The sequence below is a fragment of the Lycium barbarum genome, chromosome 3 (genome assembly GCF_019175385.1).
Source record: "Lycium barbarum isolate Lr01 chromosome 3, ASM1917538v2, whole genome shotgun sequence".
Taxonomy (NCBI): Eukaryota; Viridiplantae; Streptophyta; class Magnoliopsida; order Solanales; family Solanaceae; genus Lycium; species Lycium barbarum.
In genome coordinates, this window is record NC_083339.1 from 80,416,534 (window position 1) to 80,438,870 (window position 22,337).

The following is a 22,337-nucleotide window of genomic DNA, read 5'->3' on the forward strand; positions in this document are numbered from 1 at the left end:
TTTGTATGTCATGCTATTTACCTTATTTTTATTTTTTAGTTCATTGATATCTTTTTTGACTTGGTGAATGTAATTTTATTTACCTTATTATATTTTTTGATTATTCATTTATGCATTTTTTGGTTGATATATGTTTCTGTTAAGCTTTTTTAATTTCATTTTGTCTAGGACCTGGAAGCAGAATTTTCTATCGATTTACAAAACTCTTTGGAAGAATCAACCTTACTCTATGCGTGCTCTCTCTCACACTCGTATAAAGATTTTCACACTATCATTCACCGATTAACTCTGGTTGAAGGTGTAGTTAAAAATTTGAAGCTTTTTCCCAGAAAAAGGTTTGATAATGGAGTAAAATGGAGATACATGGGATGAAGCTAAAGTGAAGACAGTGGAGTCAGGGTTATGAAGGCATTGGGCGACGACAGAGATGCCTTTGGACAGATAAGGCAAGGGGTAGTCATTAGTTTGATTTTATTTAGTTCTTTACTATTGAAGGTAAGAAACTACTCAAGGAACGACGGAATATGCAAAAGAGTGAAAATAGAGAATCGAATTCAAATCTGGCAAAGACTTAAGTAGATGAACAAGTAATGAGAAGTAAAAACAATTGAGATCGGATACCAAGGAGGCATCAGAAGAAGTTTCCGACAAGGACCAACAATCAATAAATGATCAATGGTATGTATTAAGGCTCGGACCAAGTCCTTCCTCCTTATCATTGTTTGTTTTTCTTTGCAGGGAAGTGAGTTCTTTAATAATTCAATTTCATAATAAATAAATTTGAAAGTTGTAATGTTTACTAAGATCTTTTCTACGATTTGTTTTTAATCTGCTCCTACAAATATTGCATTTATTAAGATCATTTGATTCCCAAAATAAAAATGTTTGCGTGTAAGTTACAATGTTTACTTTCAATTAACTAAAGAAAGACAAATAAAAAGATAATTGAAGGGGAAAAAAAAACAAGGGAAAAAAAAGGAGTACTATAGTGCTACAAAATATTACTTAAAGAGGGATAATAGAAAAGTAAAAAAAAAAATTGAAAAGTGGGGAGAAAAAATGCGAATATGCACATATTAGATATAGTATATATTTTTTTGGTAAATAAATGATTTTTATTTAAACCAAAAGTGCAGAATTACAAAGCAAGAACACGGCTAACCACGTGTTCACTCAAAAGAAGACTGGCTGAAAAGCCTTACATGATTCCTAACCACAAACTATAAGGTAGCAACTAAACATTAACAGTAATTAATAAGGTATAACAACCTAACTCCATCCTAGTTCACTAGCAGCCACATCATCATCTTGCATCTTTAAGGCATAGAGTTTAAGTCAGCCAGTTGATCCTGCCACTTCAGTTGAGCACTGCCTTGGATGTGGATGTGTATAGCAACTTCTCTACAAATTTTGTCACTCATGTAGACTCCCTTCTGGAATCTAAGTTCATTCCTCACTCTCCAGATAGTAGCAACCATATAAGCAAACACCATATACACAATCTCACCCCGACCAGTTTTCTTTTTTGCCCACTTGCAAACCTAATCTAATTCCTCTTGCCAGTTGCCAATACTCCTGAGAAAGCCCAGCCAGAGTAAAATTCTTTGCCAAAGGCCCCTTGTGATAGGACATGAGAAATATAGATGCTCAAAAGACTTCACTGGTGCTTTGCAGAATACGCATTCCATAGGGACCTGAATGCCAATCCTATTGTCACGACCCAGCTAGGGCCGCGACGGGTACCCGGGGCTAACCACCGAGCACCGCTTGGTCTACTACTCGTCTTACTCATTTAATGCCCTTTTCAATCAACTTGTACACGAAATTATAGGAAACATATTTTTATGTAGAAATATAAATGCTTTATATACATTTGCCTCTCGGCCATCAAAATAATATATACATATGATAACATCTTGTGAGACCATCTAACCCACACTGCGTATCTACGAGCCTCTACTGACATACTGTATACATAGACGGAACAAGACTCCGTCGTGCCCAAAATATGCATATATACCAAAAGAGTAATCATAAGCACCTCCGAACGATGGAGTGCTCTCTATCGGCTGGCAGCTACTATGAATCTGGATCGAGCTCACCTCCCTGTCTACCTGTGGACATGAACACAGCGTCCAAAGAAAACGGACGTCAGTACGAATATTGTACTGAGTATGAGAGGCATAAACAATAACAATACATCAAAAAAATAAGAGAAGTATCAAAGATGGAGCAACTGTATCTGGCTGTAAATCATATAGGAAGTAATGCATGTTGACTTACTTCATGCTCATCATCATCTCATGTATGCATAACATGTATATGTGCAAGTAAACTGCCTGACCATATAGGTGCGGTGTGATAACCAATAACATTAGCCCGCGTCCAGTCCTCCCGCGTCCGGGGTACCATCTCATGCCGCCCACTAGTGGTGTCTGCCCATGCCATTTGGCCATGGTGTATAACATAGCTGCCCACCTTAGCGGTGACTGCCCGGCCAACTAGGCACGGTGTAATATGATCATGACATGCTCATCATAAAATACTTATAATAACATGCTTATCATAATATGCTTATCATCGTACATGCATGAGGACTCTAGAACAATTGTATGCTATCGAGGTGGCGTAAGGTCGTGAACCCTCGATTCCATTATGAACATTCACGAACATTCTGCCTCACCTTGAAAGGATTAGTATATAAGGTGAGTGGATACACGGAACGACATCATTTACTTTATAAGGACGTCACATCATATCTTTTGACTCATATAGCTATTCATGATCTTAGGCTTTTGGCTTTCCGGAATATAGGAGGATCATGGAAAGGAAGAGAAATCATATCATGAGATTCATGCCATAGAAAGAAAGGGACTAGCCTCACATACCTTTGTCGTTTAGCTATGCTATCGTCCACTTGTTCTCCTTCGATATCACGTCATTACCTTCACGAGAGAATTCGGACTAACGTTAGTTAATTGACTACAAGAACGCATCGTGATTTCTAGGGAAAATTGGGCAGCACTTCCTTTGTTCCTACTACTTTTCCCATATTCTATATCGACTCCCAACATTCACAACAACATCCACAATGTAGAGACCAACAATCATCATTTATATACATTGAGTAAAATCCACCATTTCTCTCCAATTTTTTCCCATATTTATGGTTATAGCTCGTTATCGCGTTTTATCTTATATAATACTCATTTCATGGTATAAACTTCATTTACAACGTATTCATAACCATAACCATAACGGATCAACATTCATGATTCCATTCCACTATCATTCAATTGTGACACTATTCACTCAGTAATGGTTCATTTTCTATATTCTTCTATATTTCAAGTATCTAAGCCTTCCAATACCTTGAACAACATGGTATAGTCATGAAACATACCTTAGATGTTGGTTGAACAAGCCTTGAATGAGAATACTCCTCTAGCACTAAAACCCTTCTTCACCTCCTTTGATTTTCTTTGAGGAAGATGAACTCTACTTAGTTTTCATACACTTTGATTCATGAATTTGATGTTATTGATCATTGATTTCCTTGGTATTTTTGTGGTGGAAGTGTTTTGAGACTTTTCTAGAGAGTTCTTGAGTTGGAGAGTGGAGGAAATGAAATGGACCCTTACACTCAAACTTAAAAGCTGGCCGAGCCAACTTATACGGACCAACATACGGTCCGTACTATTTATACGGACCGTATGTTTGGGCGTACATTTGGTCCAGTAGCTGGTACCTCCTTTGGCCAATTATACGGCCAAATCTACGGCTCGTATAATTTATACGGTCCGTAGATTGGACCGTATAATGCCAGTGGTTCCGTTTTCGTTCTCGTTGTCTCGTTTGATCTCCGATCCTTATGGAACCTTCTTGGCACTTGTTTAACACTTCAATACCAATCTAAGAGACATCATTGCATGTCTCTAAGACACCATTATTCCCTCACCAAATCGTTGCTCGTTATCCTTATCCGATATACAACATACGACTCGCTTCCTTAACAACTTCCTTCCCTTATCTCGGATGGTTTTGAAATCTCGCTTGGGGTTATCAAATACAATTCCTTCCTCACTCATCGACATGCAGTATACGCCATGACCTTCGTTGTCCTATTCACAGTACATGTACGGGGAATTTCCCAAGGTGTAACACCTATGTAGCCTTTCAACTGTTGCTAGCCTTCTTTGGACTGCTAGCCACAAGATAAATTTGTATCTAGGGTGTACGCTAGGCCGCAGTGTCAAGCATTTCCATGGAGCCCTGGGAAGCACAGGCAGTAGTGATAGGTACACACTTTTGATAGAATATTTCCCTCCCTTGACCATAGTGACCATCACATCTTGCAGATTGCCTTGAGTAGTTGGTTGAAGGAATATCTTCCTAGTCTCCATAATCTTCCTAATCACCCAAGTAGCATTAGCAGGGATGTTACAATGCTTCACAAAGTCATGTTTCAAATAGTAGCAATGCATCCATTTTAGCCACAGGCAGTCCTTCTTTTGTGATATTGCCTATAATTGTTTGCTGACTGCAGCTTTGTTCCAATATCCCATATTCATAATGTTGAGGCCCCCTGTAGCTTTAGGAGTGCAAATCTTGGCCCAAGAATCTAATGCCTTCCTAGTGATTTCAGCAGTACCAGACCATAGGAAGGACCTACATACATCCTCTACCAGCTTCATTATTCTCTTAGGCAGGATGAAAGTTTGGGCCCAGTAAGTTTGTATACCAAATAGGACTAATTTGATCAGCTGGAGTCTCCCAGCATAAGATAACATTTTAGCTGACCAACATCTTACCCTCTCAGTTATTCTTTCCACCAAAGGCATGCACTGTGCAACAGTGAGCTTCTTTGAGGCCAATGGCACTCCTAGATACTTAAAGGGAAGTGTACCCTCATTGTATCCCAAGGTACTCAATATCAGTTGCTTTAAGTCAGGATTGACCCCAGACATATAGATGGAACTTTTATTTGTATTTGCTTGGAGGCTAGAAACTGCAGAGAATCTGTGAAAGGCATCTTGTATCATTTGAATTGAAGGGAGGCAAGCTTTGCAAAACATTAAAAGGTCATCAGCAAAGCAAATATGGGTCACCCCTAGACTCTTACATCTTGGATGAAACTTGAAAGCCCTATTTGTGGCCACTAAACTGAGCTCCCTCTGTAAATATTCCATTGCTATAACAAATAGGTAGGGTGACGTAGGGTCACCCTGCCTAATACCTCTTTTGCCAGGAAATGGCTTAGCCAATCCACCATTCAAGACCAAAGAGTATGACACTGTGAATATGCATTGCATGGTCCATCTGATAAACTTATAGGGAAATCCTAACTCAACCATCATACTATGCAAGAAGCACCATTCTATTGAATCATAAGCCTTCCTTAAATCAACCTTCATTACACACCTAGGAGATAGTCCTTTTCTTGAGTACCATTTGAACAACTCATGGCTAAAAAAAATGTTGTCTATGATACTCCGACCCTCTACAAAGGCTGATTGAGAGGGACTGATGAGGGTACCAATGACTGCTTTGATCCTGTTGGTGAGGACTTTGGTTATAATCTTATAGAAGGTGGTGCAACAAGCAATGAGTCTATAATCTTTGACCTGAGTTGGGTTTGGGACTTTTGGGATTAGAGTGATGGCAGTGCCACTAAAGGCTTTAAGAATTATGTTGGATTGGAAGAATTCCTTTACAGCCCCAATACATCTTCCTTCACAATATTCCAATTCCTAGTAAAGAATTCTATAGGAAATCCATCAACACCTGGGGATTTAGCAGTAGGCATACCTTTGATAGCCTCTAAAATTTCCAAATCACTAACCTTACTGATCAGCTCACACTTTTGGGAGTATGAAAGACAAGGACCCCTTTTGATGGTTTCTAAATTTGGGACAGGTATCTCAGTTGCAGCAGTGCCCATAAGGTTAGTGAATAAGGATATGAATTCCTTTTCCACTGCCTCAGGGTCTGTAATTTTGTTGCCCACAGCATCAGATACAGAGGATATGGTATTTTTACAAGCCCTGATTTTACACTGGGCATGAAATTTTTGTGAGTTAGAGTCCCACTCTTAATCCAGGTGGCCTTAGACTTCTGTCTTAATGCTATCTCCTCAATGTTGCTCCATTTGGAAATCTCATGAAGCACCTGCTTCTCCTTGCCTATCAAATCCTGATTTGTTGGTTGATTATTCAGGCTGGACTGCAATTCAAAACATTTTTAAGGACTCAATAGGATAGTCAACACGAACCATCGTTCGCAATTTCAAATAATAGTCATACCATATACCTTTCGGATGTCCCTGTGGATCATATCAAAATGGAACTTTGAAATCATGTGTACATATCAATATATATAAAACAAAACATACGTTATGGGAATCAAGATCAATAGCCATCCTAGTGGCTCTAAGAATAGGAATTTCCTTTGGAATCGTATATATATATATATATCGTATATTCATTTCACAACGATCATGCCAAAAAGAAAGAAGAGTTATCTTCACATACCTTTAGCGCTTATTCGTCACACAATATGTATACGCTGCCCAATAATACTTCAACCTATATTAAGATGCCAACAACTACGTTTAAGTTACGGGGAGATTCAAAACGTATTCTAACGTTAGTAACTCCTTTCTAGATGTTTAGGCGACGTTTGCTCTTGTATCCAATCCAAGTACATACAACCAGCCCAACATCAATAATTATATGTTCAATATCAATCCGGACAGCCCACACAATATTCCAAACAGCCCACATTCACAACATGCAATAACGATTCACATACGGCTACTACATTCTCAAGTTACTTCTAATAGTTTGCAGCCTTAACGTTTGCATGTAACAACTTATAACAGCCCATCCAACATACAATATGATGTATACTCTTAAATTATAATTAGTCTTTCCAACTTAATGAAAACACAAGTCCAAAACAGTCCCTAACCAACAACACATCCAAAACAGTCCCTAACCGACAACATAACAATGTTCGGAATTCTTGCAAACGTTTACGAACATACTAAGCCAACCACATACGATTTTTACACATTATTTCATGTCTTATTTTCATATAATTTCAGTAAGTTATGACCAGCTATCCACACGAAAAGCACAACATCAATTCATATGCAACTACGCTATATCGTCATTTCTATAATCCTTACAACAATTCTCAAACGACTTTAGTTTCAACTCCAATCATTAAACACCTTCATTTCCATCATAAATTTCATGATAATAACAATCAAAATATCAAGTAAAAACAGTTCACTAACTTCCTCACAAAACAGTCCACACACGGTTTCAACATGCTTCAACATCACTTCACATAAAATCATAGATTCACTTTATTTTCATACTAACACAACTTCACCTTTAACCTTCCAATTCTTTTCATTCTTTTTACCATGAGATCTATTATAGTAACATCCATATTTATTAAAGAAAATTAGTTCATTAATTCCACCAAAACAGTCCCCTCGGTCACAACAACATTCCAACACCAACATTCATGATTTTATGCATGCGATTCATGTTCTTCAAGTTACAACCATACTTCAACATCAACACATATAACCTCATGGTTACTATCATGTTCAAAACATCATAAAACCGTATTTCATACATACAACTTATATCTACTCATCTACATCACCCTTAATGCATGGAAAAGAAAGTTAGATCTTACCTTGACAACTTGACTTCTCTACTTGGCTAGAGTTGGTGACTTGAGATGAAAATTGTTCTTGTTGCTCGAAAGACTATCTTCACGTTTTAGGGACCTTCTAAAGGGTTGAAACACCTTGGAAAATAATTTTTGGATCAAGACTCAAAGAGCTCAAAAATCAGCCCCTTGGCCGAATGCTCTCTCTCTCTAGGCTTAGGTTTTTTTTCTTTGTGTTGTGTAGTTGAAATGAATTGTGATGGCTGATTTCTTGGTCATTATTTGGTTCCACGTTGATGCCTACAATTTGGTCACATGCTCCACTTATGGCATGATTCATTCCATTAACTTTACACTTAAAATTTTCTATTTTTTCTCTTCAACTTTCGGCTAAGTGTGTTGGCTGATTTTTCATCTTTGTTTCCTTTCTTCTTTCTTTTCAATTGTTCACAAGACAATCTCATGTGTGGTGAATGATTCACACACCACCCTTTGTCCATTGTAATCATTCCAAGATGAATTATCCATATTTAATGTGAAATGATCCCTCCACCATGTTATGTCTTCCTAAAATAATGTATACTTTAATAAAGTAATGCATGCTTCAATATTCAATTGCATGACTAACCTTTTCCTCCTCCAAATTTCAGCTCCTTGGCCGAATATACATGTATATTTCTTCCAATTTAATTGTCCACAATATAATGAAAGTGTAGTGGATGAATCAACATTAAATGCATATTTGTATGTCTTCCATAATAGCCTTATTTTAGATGACTTTGAGTCATCTTTTGGACATGGCATGTTAATGTTCATATTGACTCATTGTTACCACTAATTTATACTTAACACCACAATTAAGTAGTTCCTAATTTCCATCAACATTCTTATACTAAGTAAAAATTTATAACCGATTAGTTCTAGTTTAGAAATTAAAAATCCGAGATTTCTATCTCACGTCAATTCCTTCGCGAATAACTCGACGTATAAAATACGGGGTCTAACAAGGATGCAACATAACAGTAGTGAAAATTTAAAGATTTAGACTTAGTCTATATTTGGGCCTGATAGTGAATTAATACTGGTGAGTGGTCAGACATCCCTGGGTTTAAATAGTCAATTTCCATATGACTATATAGTTGGAGCCAATGCAATTTGCTAGAGCCCAATCTATCTTGGAGTATACTCTGCAATCAGCCTGCTGTTTATTACAAAAGGTGAAGTGCCAACCTGTAGACTTCAAGGGGGTCAATTGCAAGGATCTAAGCAATCTCTAAAGTCCTGAGTTTCAGCAGGCAATACAGGGGAGCCAAGTATATCTTCAGAGGACAACATTGTGTTAAAGTCTCCACTAATAATCCATGCTTCCTGAATGTGTTGTCCCAACTGTGCTAGGCCAGAACACAATGCTTCCTTTTGTTGTGCCTCATTCTTAGCATATACAACATTTAGGAAGGATGAGAAAGTGGAGTCCTATACTTTGCAGTGAATGAACTGCTCATTGACCACTAGCACTTGCACTTGGACCGCAACTTTTCATATTAACCAAATCCTACCATTATAAGCCAAGGGGTAGTTGCAACATTGCCCCCATCCCAAAGCCACCTTATTTAGAATGCCCCTAGCTTTTTGCTCTTTGACCCTTGTCTCTAAGCACCTAAACATATCTATCTTATGCTTTTGCTGAAAGAGCTTTAACTCCTTCTGTTTGAGGGGTTGGCTTAAGCCCTTCACATTCCAGGTTAAGATGATCATGGGGGATGGGTAACCCTATGAGTTGTAGCATCCTGTTGAGAAGAGCTTTCCCCAGCTCCATTCTCTCTCACAGTCTCAAAATTGTTAACAAGCTGGATAGTTGCAGTATGCACAGTGGCAGGACTAGCAGGTGCCTCTTGTGGCTCTTGGGTGACAATCAAGTCCACTTGTGGTGGCTCACTGGCAGTAGGAGCAGTATTTTTAGCAACACCCTCCTGCTGTTGGTCTGGTTTAGGTTCCCAGTTCTGAGGGGGTTCCCTAGGCCTTCTATTTCTCCTTTTTCTCCTTCTCCTTGGCCTCTCTTGGAACTCATTTCCCACTGGCTCCTTTACAGTGTTCCAGCATTTCTCCTCCAGATGACCATACTTCATACAACTAGCACAAAACTTGTGTTTCCAATCATAGTCCAACACTTGATGGAAAGGCCCTTGTGGAGTTTGCAGCTCAATAGAATCTCTAAGTGGCTGGGAAACATCTACATCCACCAAGATCTTGTTACACATTGGAAAATTTACCATCAGCGTACAGTGAATAGTCCAACGAAGGGTAAGACGTATACGATGTTTTGACAAGGAAGGAATGACGTTTGATGGCCCTAGTTAAGATTTCAAAGGCATTTGAGATAAGAGAAGAAAGTTTGCCGAGAGAAGGCAAGGCATACGATGTGTATTGAAAAGGAATTATGTGTAACGAATTAATGATAACTAAATGGTGCTTTAAAGACGAGTTATAGCGTCCCTTAGATTGTTAATGAGGTGATAAACAAGTACTAAGAAGGTTCCCTATGGATTAGAGATTAAACGAAGTGACAAGAAAAACATCAGTGAAAAGATGGGTTATACGGTCGATTATATGGACCGTATAATGTTATACGGACTGTATAATGGACCGTAGGATTGTCACAGAATGAAGTGGTTGAGATGGTGATTTCACGGTCACTTATACGGACCGTATAAAATTATACGGCCCGTATAATGTGTCGTCAAATCGACACAGAGTGGGATGGTCACTAGAGCAGTTTTACGATCACTTATACGGACTGTATAAGCGACTGTATAATAACGTCGGGACAGATTTTAAGTTTTAAATAAGAGACCCAATCACATTTATTTCATTGCATTTTTTCTTCTCCACAACTCAAGAATTCTCTAGAACTTACCAAACCCTTCATATACAAGAATCCAAGTGAAATTGAAGATCAACTTCATCAAACCAACAAAAATCAAGAGTGTGAAGCACATTAAAGTCATCTAAGTCAAGAAATTTCAAGAGAAGTCAACTAGGGTTTTGGTGCAAGAAGAGTAATACTACTCAAGGCTTATTCCTACACCATCTAAGGTAAGTTTTAAGGTAGTTACATGATTTTTAAGATATTGAGAAGTTGAAACACTTGGATTGTAGAAGAATATAGAAAGTGGGTCATAAATGTGGGAATAGTGCTATTGTTGAGTAGTAGTTTGGAATGAATCATGAATATGGATATGTTGTGATTGTAAGTAGGTTATGAATGACATTTAGAACATGAATGACATTTAGAACATGGAATGAGTGTGATATGTGAGTGAATTATGACCATGATTATGGGGAAATTGAAGTGAAATTGTGAAATGTGGATAAATGATGATTGTTATTTATGATATTATGAATGATGTTACGAGTGTTTGGGAGTTGATATGGAATATGGAGGAAGTCACATAAACAAAGGAAGTGCTGCCCAATTTTCTCTAGCTTTAGTAAGCATGTTCTTATAATCGCTTAGCTAATGTTAATGCGAATTCTTTTGAAGGTAAAGACGTGAACATTAAAGGAGAACAAGCAAGCGAGAGATTAGTTAAACGTAAAAGGTATGTGAGGCTAGTCCTTTCTTTCTATGGCATGAATCCTATAGTATGGCTTTCCTTCCTCTTTATGAATTTCTTACATTCCGAAAAAACTCTGAGCCTATGTTCATAAATAGCTATATGAGATAAGAGATATGTTATGAGCCCAATAATGATGATGATAAGTTAAAGTATAGAGATTCTAGAGTTCATGATCTGATGATCCTATAACGTTAATGATGTCATTTATTGGTTACACTCACCTTATGTATTATTTCCTTCAAGGTGAGGCAGAATGTCAATGAATGCTCCATAATGAAATCGGGGGATCACAACCTTACGTCACCCTGATAAAGTATAACTGGCCTTGAGTCTTTATGCATGTATTATGATGAGCATACTATGATGAGCATGTTATGATGAGCATATTATGATGAGTATATTATGGTGATGACATAACACCGCGCCTATAAGGCCGGGCAGTCACCGCTAAGGCGGGCAGCGCATACACCATGGCCAGATGGCATGGGTAGACATCACTAGTGGGCGGCATGAGATGATACCCCGGACATGGGAGGCCTGGACGCAGGCTAATGATTATCACACCGATCCGATAGGGACGGGCAGCTTATACATTTATGCATATATGACATGATGATGATTATGAGTAAGCCAGCATGCATTATTTCTTATATGATTGACAGTCAGATACGTATGTTCCTTATTGCTGCTCCTTTATTTCATTGACGTATCATTATTGTTTATGCCTCTCATACTCAGCACAATGTTCGTACTGACGTCCGTTTTCTTTGGACGTTGTGTTCATGCCCACAGGTAGACAGGGAGGTGAGCTTGATCCAGACTCATAGGAGCCAGTAACTGATTTGAGAGCACTCCATTGTTCCGGAGCTGCTTATGGTTATTCTTTTGTGTACATGTATATTTTGGGCACGACGGGGTCTTGTCCCGTCCCTATGTCTAGTACTCTAGTAGAGGCTCGTAAATATGCAGTGTGGGTTATATGGTCTCACAAGGTCACTACTGTATATATGTATATATTATCATTTTGATAGCCGAGAGGCCTACGTATATAAAAGTATTTATGTTCTCAAATGGAAAATGATTTTCTTAAAATTCGAGTATGAATTTGATAAGAGAACGTTTAATGAGCATGATAAGTAGTAGATGAGAGGTGCTCGGTGGTTAGCTCGGGTACCCATCGCGGCCCCTTGTCGGGTCGTGACAGATCCGAGCATAAGAAATCTTCCCTCCATGTTGGCTATGAACTTGTCTATATATAGGGGTCGTCCAATCGCACTTGAAACTTTGCTTAAGGCTTCAATAGACCAGTATCCCACTAGCAATCCTTGAAACACCACCCATAAAGGGATGGTAGTGAGGCAGTCTGGATCAAACTGAAAATCAATGGCCCATTGTTGGACTATGAATGGATTATTGTGAAAGGTATATGGTCCTGCATCAAGTACCCTATCATAATCATCCATAGAATCAAACCTAAATATGTAATAACCCTCATCATGTGCTAGAATTTGGGGGTTTTTAGCACATGGCCAAGCATTAGCAATAAACACTTTTAACGACTTCACATAAGGTGTATCTCTGACAATGTAATTAATTAAAGTAGTTTTCATGTACTCCTCATGGGATTTGGTAACCTCAACTTCAATATTAACATATATATTCCCATCCTTAGTCGTAAGAGGGACATAAGAGAGTGACTTACCCTTTTATACCAAACGATTAGCTCTGTAGTCATCGAGTTCCAGCGGGGTTGGTTGTGCAGATGATGTAGCTTCAGAAAATTGAAGCCTACGTACCATCGGAGTCACAACAGCCTTTGGGCCGCCATACCATTCCAGTTGTAGAGTTTCTTGCGATGCAGACTCCGATCCACTATCCTCGCCCTCTTTTTCAATGGACTGGAATTTAGGAGGCAGAAAACTCCCAAATGTTAGTGGTGGATGTCGAGACAGTGGGTTTCCTTGTGGTGTAACCATCGATTTCATGTTCATTACAGTTTTTTCGGCGGCAGATGGCCGTTGAGTCATTGTTTTCAGTGCAATAGTGCACGTTAGCAAACCTCAGTTAACGCGCATCTGCCTCATGTTTATAAGGGTTTCAATATGCATATAAATGCATTTTTTGCACGTTCACCAATATAATTAGTCAAAGATATAATTATTTTGTAGAAAAATATCATTATGTTTTTTAAAAAAGAATGAACTAATTGATTAAGAAAATTTTATCAAGTTTTAATAATACGATTTGCTTATTTATTGGACTTGTAAGTATGGTGCTTGAAGACTGAAATTACACTCATGATGTCATCTAAAATATTTATATTTTAAATTTAATCAAAGTTACACAATTAATTTTTTATATACATATATAGAAGATTTAGTTTATCTTCTCTATTTACAAAAAATTTTCCATCTCAAGATTTTTTCAAGAAGGTCATTTCGTGGATTTACTATTATTTCTTATAACCGAGCTACTAGTAAAATTAGAGACTCCAGCATCATCATACTATTCTAAAGTGGGAAGACCCTAAGCTGAAAAGTTAAATTACCAAAATATCCATTAAAAGTTAAACGCCATTTTTACCCCTTATGTAAACACCATTCCTATACTATTTTTACACCAAATTTACCTACCAATAATAAAATTGTGAAGACCATAAGCTGAAAACTTGAATTACCAAAATGTCCATTAAAAGTTCAACGACATTTTTACCCCTCATGCAAACACTATTTCTATAATATTTTTATACTAAATAGTAAATTTACCTACCAATAATAAAAGTGGGAAGACCCTAAGCTGAAAAGTTAAATTACCAAAATATCCATTAAAAGTCAAATGACATTTTTACCCCTGATGTAAACTCTATTCCTATACTATTTTTACACCAAATAGTAAATTTACCTGCTATAAATGATAAATGGAAAATAAATCAATTTAATGGAAAGTTCCATGTATCTGCCAAAGCACTCATTGTAGTCTACTTTCCTCTAAATTGGTTTGTTTTATTTAAAAATCCTAAAAGTCACTTTTTAATTACATTGTCTTAACTACACCTATAAAGCTTTAGAATTTATATCTATATATAAAATAAAGTCAGGCATAGATAAGGTGATGTGACACCTCTCTATGGCCTAGAAAACCATTTATCTTTTTTCTCATTTTTTGACCTTTTTCCTATTTTTCTCATTTACATTCTATGTAAAAAACTCAAAAATCTCTCATTTAACTATCTTAATTATATTAAATGTTCTTAAGTTTTTTTCTTCCAAAGACATGAAATGTGGGCCTGCAAAAATTAATGAAAATAATTATGGTCAATTAAAAGCCTTTTTGAATTGTACGTGGCTAATGAACTGGTGAAATGAATGTATGCATAATCATTGTGGAAAATCATGCATAATTTTCTATTCATTTTATCCTATAGAGCTCATAATTCATACCTTCTCTCTATAATATTCATCAGTCATAACTTCCACTACATTTCCCTTCCGGTCATTATGGGAAATGTAAGATCACCCCACCAAATAGAACCTTCCCAACGTTAGAACAAGCTAATAGAAACTCGATTGTGTAAGTCTAAGAACTGAAAACTTGACTTGTGTGTGATTGTGGTTTGATTGTGTTGAGTTCATCGGGGGGTGATGTAGAGAATTAGAGCTCCGTGGGGAATTCCGAGGCCACAGGTGGATTCGTGTGGTGTTATGTCTATGTGCATGGTTGTTTATGTTTGTGAGGCCTCGGATGAAATGTTGGGTGATGTAGTGAGAACTGGGCAAAATTTCGTACTTACTGCCTCAGTAGTACCGCTGTGGCGGGGGCTGTACCGTGGTAGCGGCTGGCCTCTCGTCGCAAGCGATCAATCCTGATCGATGTGTCCGTTGTGGCGGGTAATAGCCCGCTATGGCGGTACCACTATAGCGGGGGTCGGACTTCTTTTGGTCCGCTGAAGTCGGCACTTAGACGCTATAGCGAGACCGCCGCAGCAGCGAAATGACCGCTATAGCGGTTAACGAAAAAAAGTAATCCCATTTTAAAAACTTAGTTCTGAATTTTCTATTCATAAAACACCAACACAGTTCTCCACAAGCACCTAGGGCGAAATTCCAAGCTAGGGCAAGAATATTCTTGAGAGGTAAGTCTCAAACATTCCCTTAAATCATTACGTTATCCTCTTCATGATTATCATCCTTTTTATGGGTTTCCAATGGTGAATTAGTAATAGTAACCCTAGAACCTAATAGACTTTCAAAATTGATGGGTTATGACTGTTATCGTTTAGTTATCATCTAATGGCTTGGGTTAACTCCTCTTAATCAAGAATTGATCCATTAGAGTCATGAACTAGGTGATTTGAGACCTCGGGCTTCATAAAAATGGTAGCTTGACCGTGGAAACTACTTGTAGTTATTGTGTTGATTAAATATTGTTATAAACTGATGGTTAGTGGTTTCTAAGGCCATTGTTAGGTTTTTGCACCTAGAAGTCATTCACCCATTGGAATGGGGTAAAAGGGAAGGGTATTCTTGAATTGTTTTTGTGACTAGAGTATTTGTAACTCATTGAGCATTCTAATTTCTAAACTTTGAGCATTCCGAGGCTTTAAGGAAGGGAAAAGCTGTAGTGGAGTGATTCGCTTTGTTCCAGCTCTACGATTGAGGTAGGTTACGGTCTACTTGTGTTAGACTTTGATTAGTTAATTGTATGTGTTGTAAATTCAATAGGAGAAAGCATGTCTAGTCTTCAAACATGATGTGTGTGTCGATTGATCTCTTATATGCAATTGATTGAGTGATTTTATAGGCCTCGTGCCACTATTCATGTATGTTGATTCTACAGTTTGATATTGTTGTGATGAGAAGTTAACATGATCTTCTCGATGCAATTGTGATACAAAATGATGATTTGAGCACTGATAATAAGAGAGCAAGAAATACTATTATGTATAGATGTATGGAAAGGCACAGTTGACCGAAATGAGGATGTGACCTTGATTATGGGCTCATGGTCCAAGGTTCATTCTGGAAACCAGTGGTACTTGATGTGGACCGCGTCCGAGGTTCTTTTTGGAGCGGAGGTTTTATGCTCGGGTTCAATGAGTATCTGGAATGAGTGGTGCATAGACACCATGGGTCCCCTACAGGTCATGACTACTGAGCAATGACATTAGTTAGCATGTGGGTACAGCGAGGTTATGGTTATTGATTGATAGACTTGTTCCAGTTTGTTGTTTCTGTTGATATGATTTTGTTATATCTTTGGGTGACTTGATTCGTGATTATCCTTGGTTGATGTATTGATTGGATTATTGATTTCTTGTTGTTAGCTGACTTGTCTATTCTATTTATTTTATGATATATGCTTGATACTAATCTTAGTCGGCCTATGATGCTTACCGGTACATAGTGTTTGTACTGATACTATCTTGCTGCATTCTTTTGAGTGTAGATTGTGATCCAGAGACTGCTACCCGTCCTCATATCTAGCGTGAGGCCATTGTTGACAGATTTTAGGGTGAGCTTCTATCCATGCCAGGCCGCCCGAAGATCTTCTTTATGATGTCTATTTCTACTCCGGACATTGTGGTTATTGTCAGACAAATTTCATTCCTTAGACATGTTTTAGATTAGAGTCCTTGTACGGTGACTTTCGGATTTTGGGGTTTGTAATAGTTAGGACTTCCGCATTTACTTCATTTATTTTATGACATGACTTAATTGATTTATCTTGTGCTTGAATGGTTAATAATTGATCGAATTGGTTAATATAAAAATGGACTTGAATAAATTGATGGCTTACGTGTTGGTTCTCCCACTAGGAGTTAGTGTGGGTGCCAATCATGGCGGGTTGGGTCGTGATAGAGTTGGTATTAGAGATTTAGGTTCATCGATCTCGTCGTACAAGGACATGTCTAGTAGAGTCTTGCAGATCGGTACAGAAACGTCTGTACCTATCTTCGAGAGGCTATTGGACATTAGGAAATTTTTCTTTTCTTTCTTTCTTTCTTTCTTTCTTTCATGCTACTTGATTCCTATTGGTATCTGATGATTCAAATTGGTATCTAACTGTCCTTCATTCTCTGGCAGATGGCGAGAACACGTGTGGCAGCAGCCAGAGGCAGAGGAGCTGGTAGAGGGGCGGCCCCAGCTGGGGGCGGAGTCCTAGTAGTTTATCTCGTGCCTCCAGTGGTTCCTAATGAGGCCGAGGGAGATGCAACCGCACCAGCCCAGCCAGCTGCAGTACCAGTTCCGCCAGGAGCTGCGGCTGCTCCGGGTATACCAGATGCTATGGTACAAGTGTTGAATTGGTTGCATGGTTTAGCACAGGCCGGGGCTATACCAGCCGTTCCAGTAGGTAGGGGCGAAGGGATAGCGGCCCCAGGTCCGGATAAAGTTCAGGCTCTGGGGGTTCATCATGCCGCAACAGTGGCACCTTGCTTGGAGGAAGTTTCGGGTTTTGAGGCCTTTCCGAGGCCAGTTGCAGGGCCGGTGATGACTGGCGAAGAGCATGATTTGTTTTGGAGGTTCACTAAAATGAAGCCTCCGGTTTTATATGGTACTGAGTCAGAGGATGCATATGAGTTCATCATAGACTGTCATAAGAGGATCCATAAGATGGGGGATGTGGACAAGTACGGTGTAGAGTTTGTGACCTTCCAGTTTTTGGGTGATGCCAATTTATGGTGGAGGGCATATGTGGAGTGCAGGCCAGCTGGGTCTCCTCCGTTGACTAGGGTTCAGTTTTATTTAGTGTTCTCGGATAAAACTAATTACAGCTGAAATTCTAATTTAATTTCAAGATCAGTGTATTTGTGAATAGGAACGATTAAATCAGCTAGTAGCATTGAGTAACATCTCAATAATTCATTTTTGAATTTTCATATTTTTTTGATAGTGATATAGCAGGCTGTCGTCTCCACTACTTATAATCATAGTATACCTTGTTGATATATTAACAATGACAGCACATGAGAAAACTTAAATGTACCCACAGATAGAAGTATAATACATAAAATAGCTTTTGAGACTGTAATTCCGCTAGTGAACTTGCAGAGTAAGTGTTCTATGTTGCAATACACATTAGATATACTTTTAGAGTGTAATTCTGACCTCGTCATTCTAGAAAAAAGGGGCGAGTGTAATTTTAGCATAATAGAATATAGGAATTTGAAAAGAAAATCTGAACAGGCACGTACTACTTCAACGAATCCCATCTGCACCAATCCACAGGAATAAAATATCTATAGGTAGTGAATTAAAATTATTTTATAATCTTCTTACATATAAATGAAATTTCCTTACCTTGTGAACTATGGTAACTATTGCTACCAAAATCTCACCTATGAAAGGTTGAAATGCAACACATTGATATTTCACCAACATTTTTTTCAATTTTTTTGTTGTCACCAACATGAACATCATTGCCATAGCTTCAAAGAAATCACCATCACTTGGATCCAGAAGTCCAACTACTTAGTTTTATCTTTTCATGACCTTTTTTCACTTGCATAGAAAAGTCCCTTGAATTGAATTTATTTCAGCATCACTACTTAAACAACAAACCTATTAGTGCTTTCTAAAGAGAAGGTTTAACAATTTGAAGGGATTTCAAGAAGTGCAGTGAAAAAGAATGAGAACCCCACATATACAAACAATAATCAACAAAAAGCAATGAAACCCAAAAATCCAAAAGGCAGAGACAAAAGGAATCATCAAAGGAATAGTAGAAAGAAGAATACAAAGAACATATCACATACACTAAACTGCTTGGTAAATTTGGAAAACCCCATAAGGTAAAAAACAACACAAACTCTCAACCCGTTTGCACAAATTTGAAAAATACCTTGGGAAAAAATATAATTGAAACCTGAAAGGAGAGGAATAATCTTTAGAGTTTGGGTTTCCTTATCTACACAACTGAGCCGATGTTGCCTCTCCAGAATAATCCACCTGCGATCCATTGCAGTTCACCGATTATTCCTTAATGGGTTTTTTTAATAGGGTTTCAGCGATGAAAAATATAAGCATATGAAAAACTATATTCACATACTCATAATCATTGTAGTCATCGACTTCGTCTATATCTCCTATTCTGCGATAGTCATTTTCTGTCCTTTCCTTCTCTTTGTCGGCGCTGTTTTCTTCAACGGGGTTTTTAAGATATATATTCATACTCATCGAAGTCCACTGTGCACTACTCCAGAGATACGATGATGAAGTACTTTGCGGGTGAGAGTATTAGTTAGTTGGATTAAGAGAACCCTAGAGGAGTTTTGTGATTAGGATTAGGATTGTTTACAGATGAGCGAATCTAGAATCTAGAATAGATGTAAACAATGTTAACTGCTAATACGTGAAACAGTATGTGCAATTATATCCAAGCCGTATATTGTGGAAATACTGTTCCACTATGAAACTGACTTTTGTGTTCCCCACAGACCTTAAATTTGTCCATTTTGTGAACAGAGACAATCAATTGTGAATAGCATTATTCTACCGTACAATTATTTATAGAATAAAAATAGAACATGAGTACACATTTTTACACAAATCATAAGTATTTAATAACACAATTTTCAAGGAAAATAAAAACCTTGCAGTGATCATACCTAATAATTTGATGAAAATCCATCATGAGACTTTAAAAAAACCCTAAAAACCGCCAAAATCTAATTCGATGTTTCCAGCGATGAGAAAATAAATTGTGGAAAGGAAAATCCATCTTTCTATGATTTATGCTATGGGAATTTGATCCTAGAGTTTTGAGGAGAGAGAGTAGACGGTTGAGATGGAGTAATTTCTGTTTTCCTTCAAATGGATATAACCGTGATTTGGAATATTTGTATTTGAAAATGGGGGAGGAAGTTTAGTAGTATGGTTTTTTGTGAATTTGCCGTTTCCTTTTTTAATTTTATTTTGCATTTTTAATTTGATTCTTGCAGTGTTTTTTTAAACTGCTACAGTGTTAACGTGTGTTTATAGAATTTATACTTTTTAATTTTTTTTCACCGTGCCGGGGAAATAGGGGTATGGGACGTGGTAGTTGTTTTTCCTTTTTAAATCTTTTTGTCTTTTCTTTTCATTTATTTTTTATTTATTTGTTGTCTTTTTTATTTTATTTTAATTATTAAATATGATTTTTCTAGTGATGACATTTGTCATCACATCATGCTTTTGCCTCTCCTATTATATATAGATAGATAGATATAGATAATAATTATTAAAATACTTATTAACTTTGTTATAAATCTCATTAGTTTTGTCTTAAAATTGTCAAGTGGCTTGTTATTAGCTTGCCACTTGGCTTAACCACATTGCTTGCACCTCTCCTATTTTATATATAATAATTATCATTGAAAGATAAAACATGTATCCAAAAGGTTTTTTTTATTAAATATATTAAAAAGTAAAATTTAATAAATTTTGTTATACATCAAATGTTTTTTATATTTTGTTTATCAGAAAAGCACCTGATTTATCTTTCCATGATGAGATTATTACTATTATTACTATTAATATTATTATTAAAATACTTATTAACTTTGTCATAAATCTCATTAGTTTTGTCTTAAAATTTGCAAGTGACTTGTTATTAGCTTGTCACTTGGCTTAACCACGTTGCTTGCACATCTCCTATTTTATATATAATAATATATAGACTAGTACCAGTATAGTATTTGTATCCGCGCGATGCCCGGTGGGTCTCAAAGGAAGTTTTTCACGAACCAATTTGGCTAAGCCGTGCGGGCACTTACCTTTCCCACCTCGGTAAGAGAACCCTCAACCCAACGAAAATAAAGACATAAATAAATAAATCAATTAAGCGAAAGAGAATTATCACGTAAATCTTACGATAATAATATAGAAGAAAGTGCGGAAATAAGAGATACTCCCAAGGTCTGGTCTAATCCATACAAGAGCATCTAAATGAAAATATATAGGTCTGGAATATAATAATACATCAAATCTATCTATGTCTCAGAATGGAAAAGTAACACATAATAAGAGGCGTCTTCAAGGCAGCGAATGTCTCATGCTCACCCTGTAAACTCGAAGCAGACCAGATAGCGACTATCAGCCACGGGAGATGAAAAAAGACCTAACCTGGAACTCTGCACTTGTCACGACCCAACCGGAGGGCCATGACGGGCACCAGGAGTTATCTTGCCGAGCACCTCTCATCATACTCTTATAATCATATCTAGGTGAGTCACATGGCTAACTTATAATTACCATGCACCAATTAACATGAATTTCATCGGATGTAGGTGCTTTTTATATAAACATGATTAACTATGCCCATATATACACAAGCCGACAAGGCCATCAAAATGATATACAAAATATGAGCCGACAAAGTTGAGGGATATCTAATTGTACACATCTGTCTACGAGCCTCTACGAAGAGTATATAAAAGAATAAAGACGGGACAGGACCTCGCCATGCCCATATATGTACACAAACGAATACTACCAACTACTGCAGCTCCGGATCAAAAGGAGCACTGCTATGCAATCACCAACGAAGCAGCCTAAAGGTCCGGTCTGTCTCCCTGTCTACTTATGGGCATGAACACAGTGTCCACAAACAAAAGGACATCAGTACGAACAATGTATTGAGCATGTAAGGCAAAAACAGTAACATGATAAACGCATGAAGAATAACATAAGATAGAAGGACCATTCATACCTCTTGAGACATTCATCATACTTGCCCTAACCTTTCTCTAAGGAAAACATTTCATACATATACATACAATGATACCATACCCGACCATGTAGGTGCGGTGTCATCCATACTTGGCCATAACAAGGCTTGGCGTTGTTCGTACCTAACTGCAGTGGTGAGCGCGCGATAGATATCATACCCGGCTATATAAGCTCGGTATCATAAAATAGCTATTACACATATGACATACAACAGTATCCAAAAGGAACATTATAACTCTATCGGGGTGACATTGAGTCGGTAAGCCCCCACTTTCTATTTTGGGATTGCTATAGTCATCATCATTATCATCATCACTATGAAGAG

General features: G+C 37.6%; 1 long non-coding RNA gene across 1 annotated transcript; it reads right to left on the reverse strand.

The window, feature by feature from the left end:
* Window positions 1-1,887: 1,887 nt before the first annotated feature.
* On the reverse strand, window positions 1,888-20,757 carry LOC132633933 (uncharacterized). The gene is made up of 3 exons (XR_009579945.1): window positions 19,353-20,757; window positions 19,146-19,252; window positions 1,888-2,114 (listed from the first exon to the last, which is right to left on the reverse strand). It is a non-coding gene; the product is annotated as an uncharacterized LOC132633933 (long non-coding RNA).
* Window positions 20,758-22,337: the final 1,580 nt, after the last annotated feature.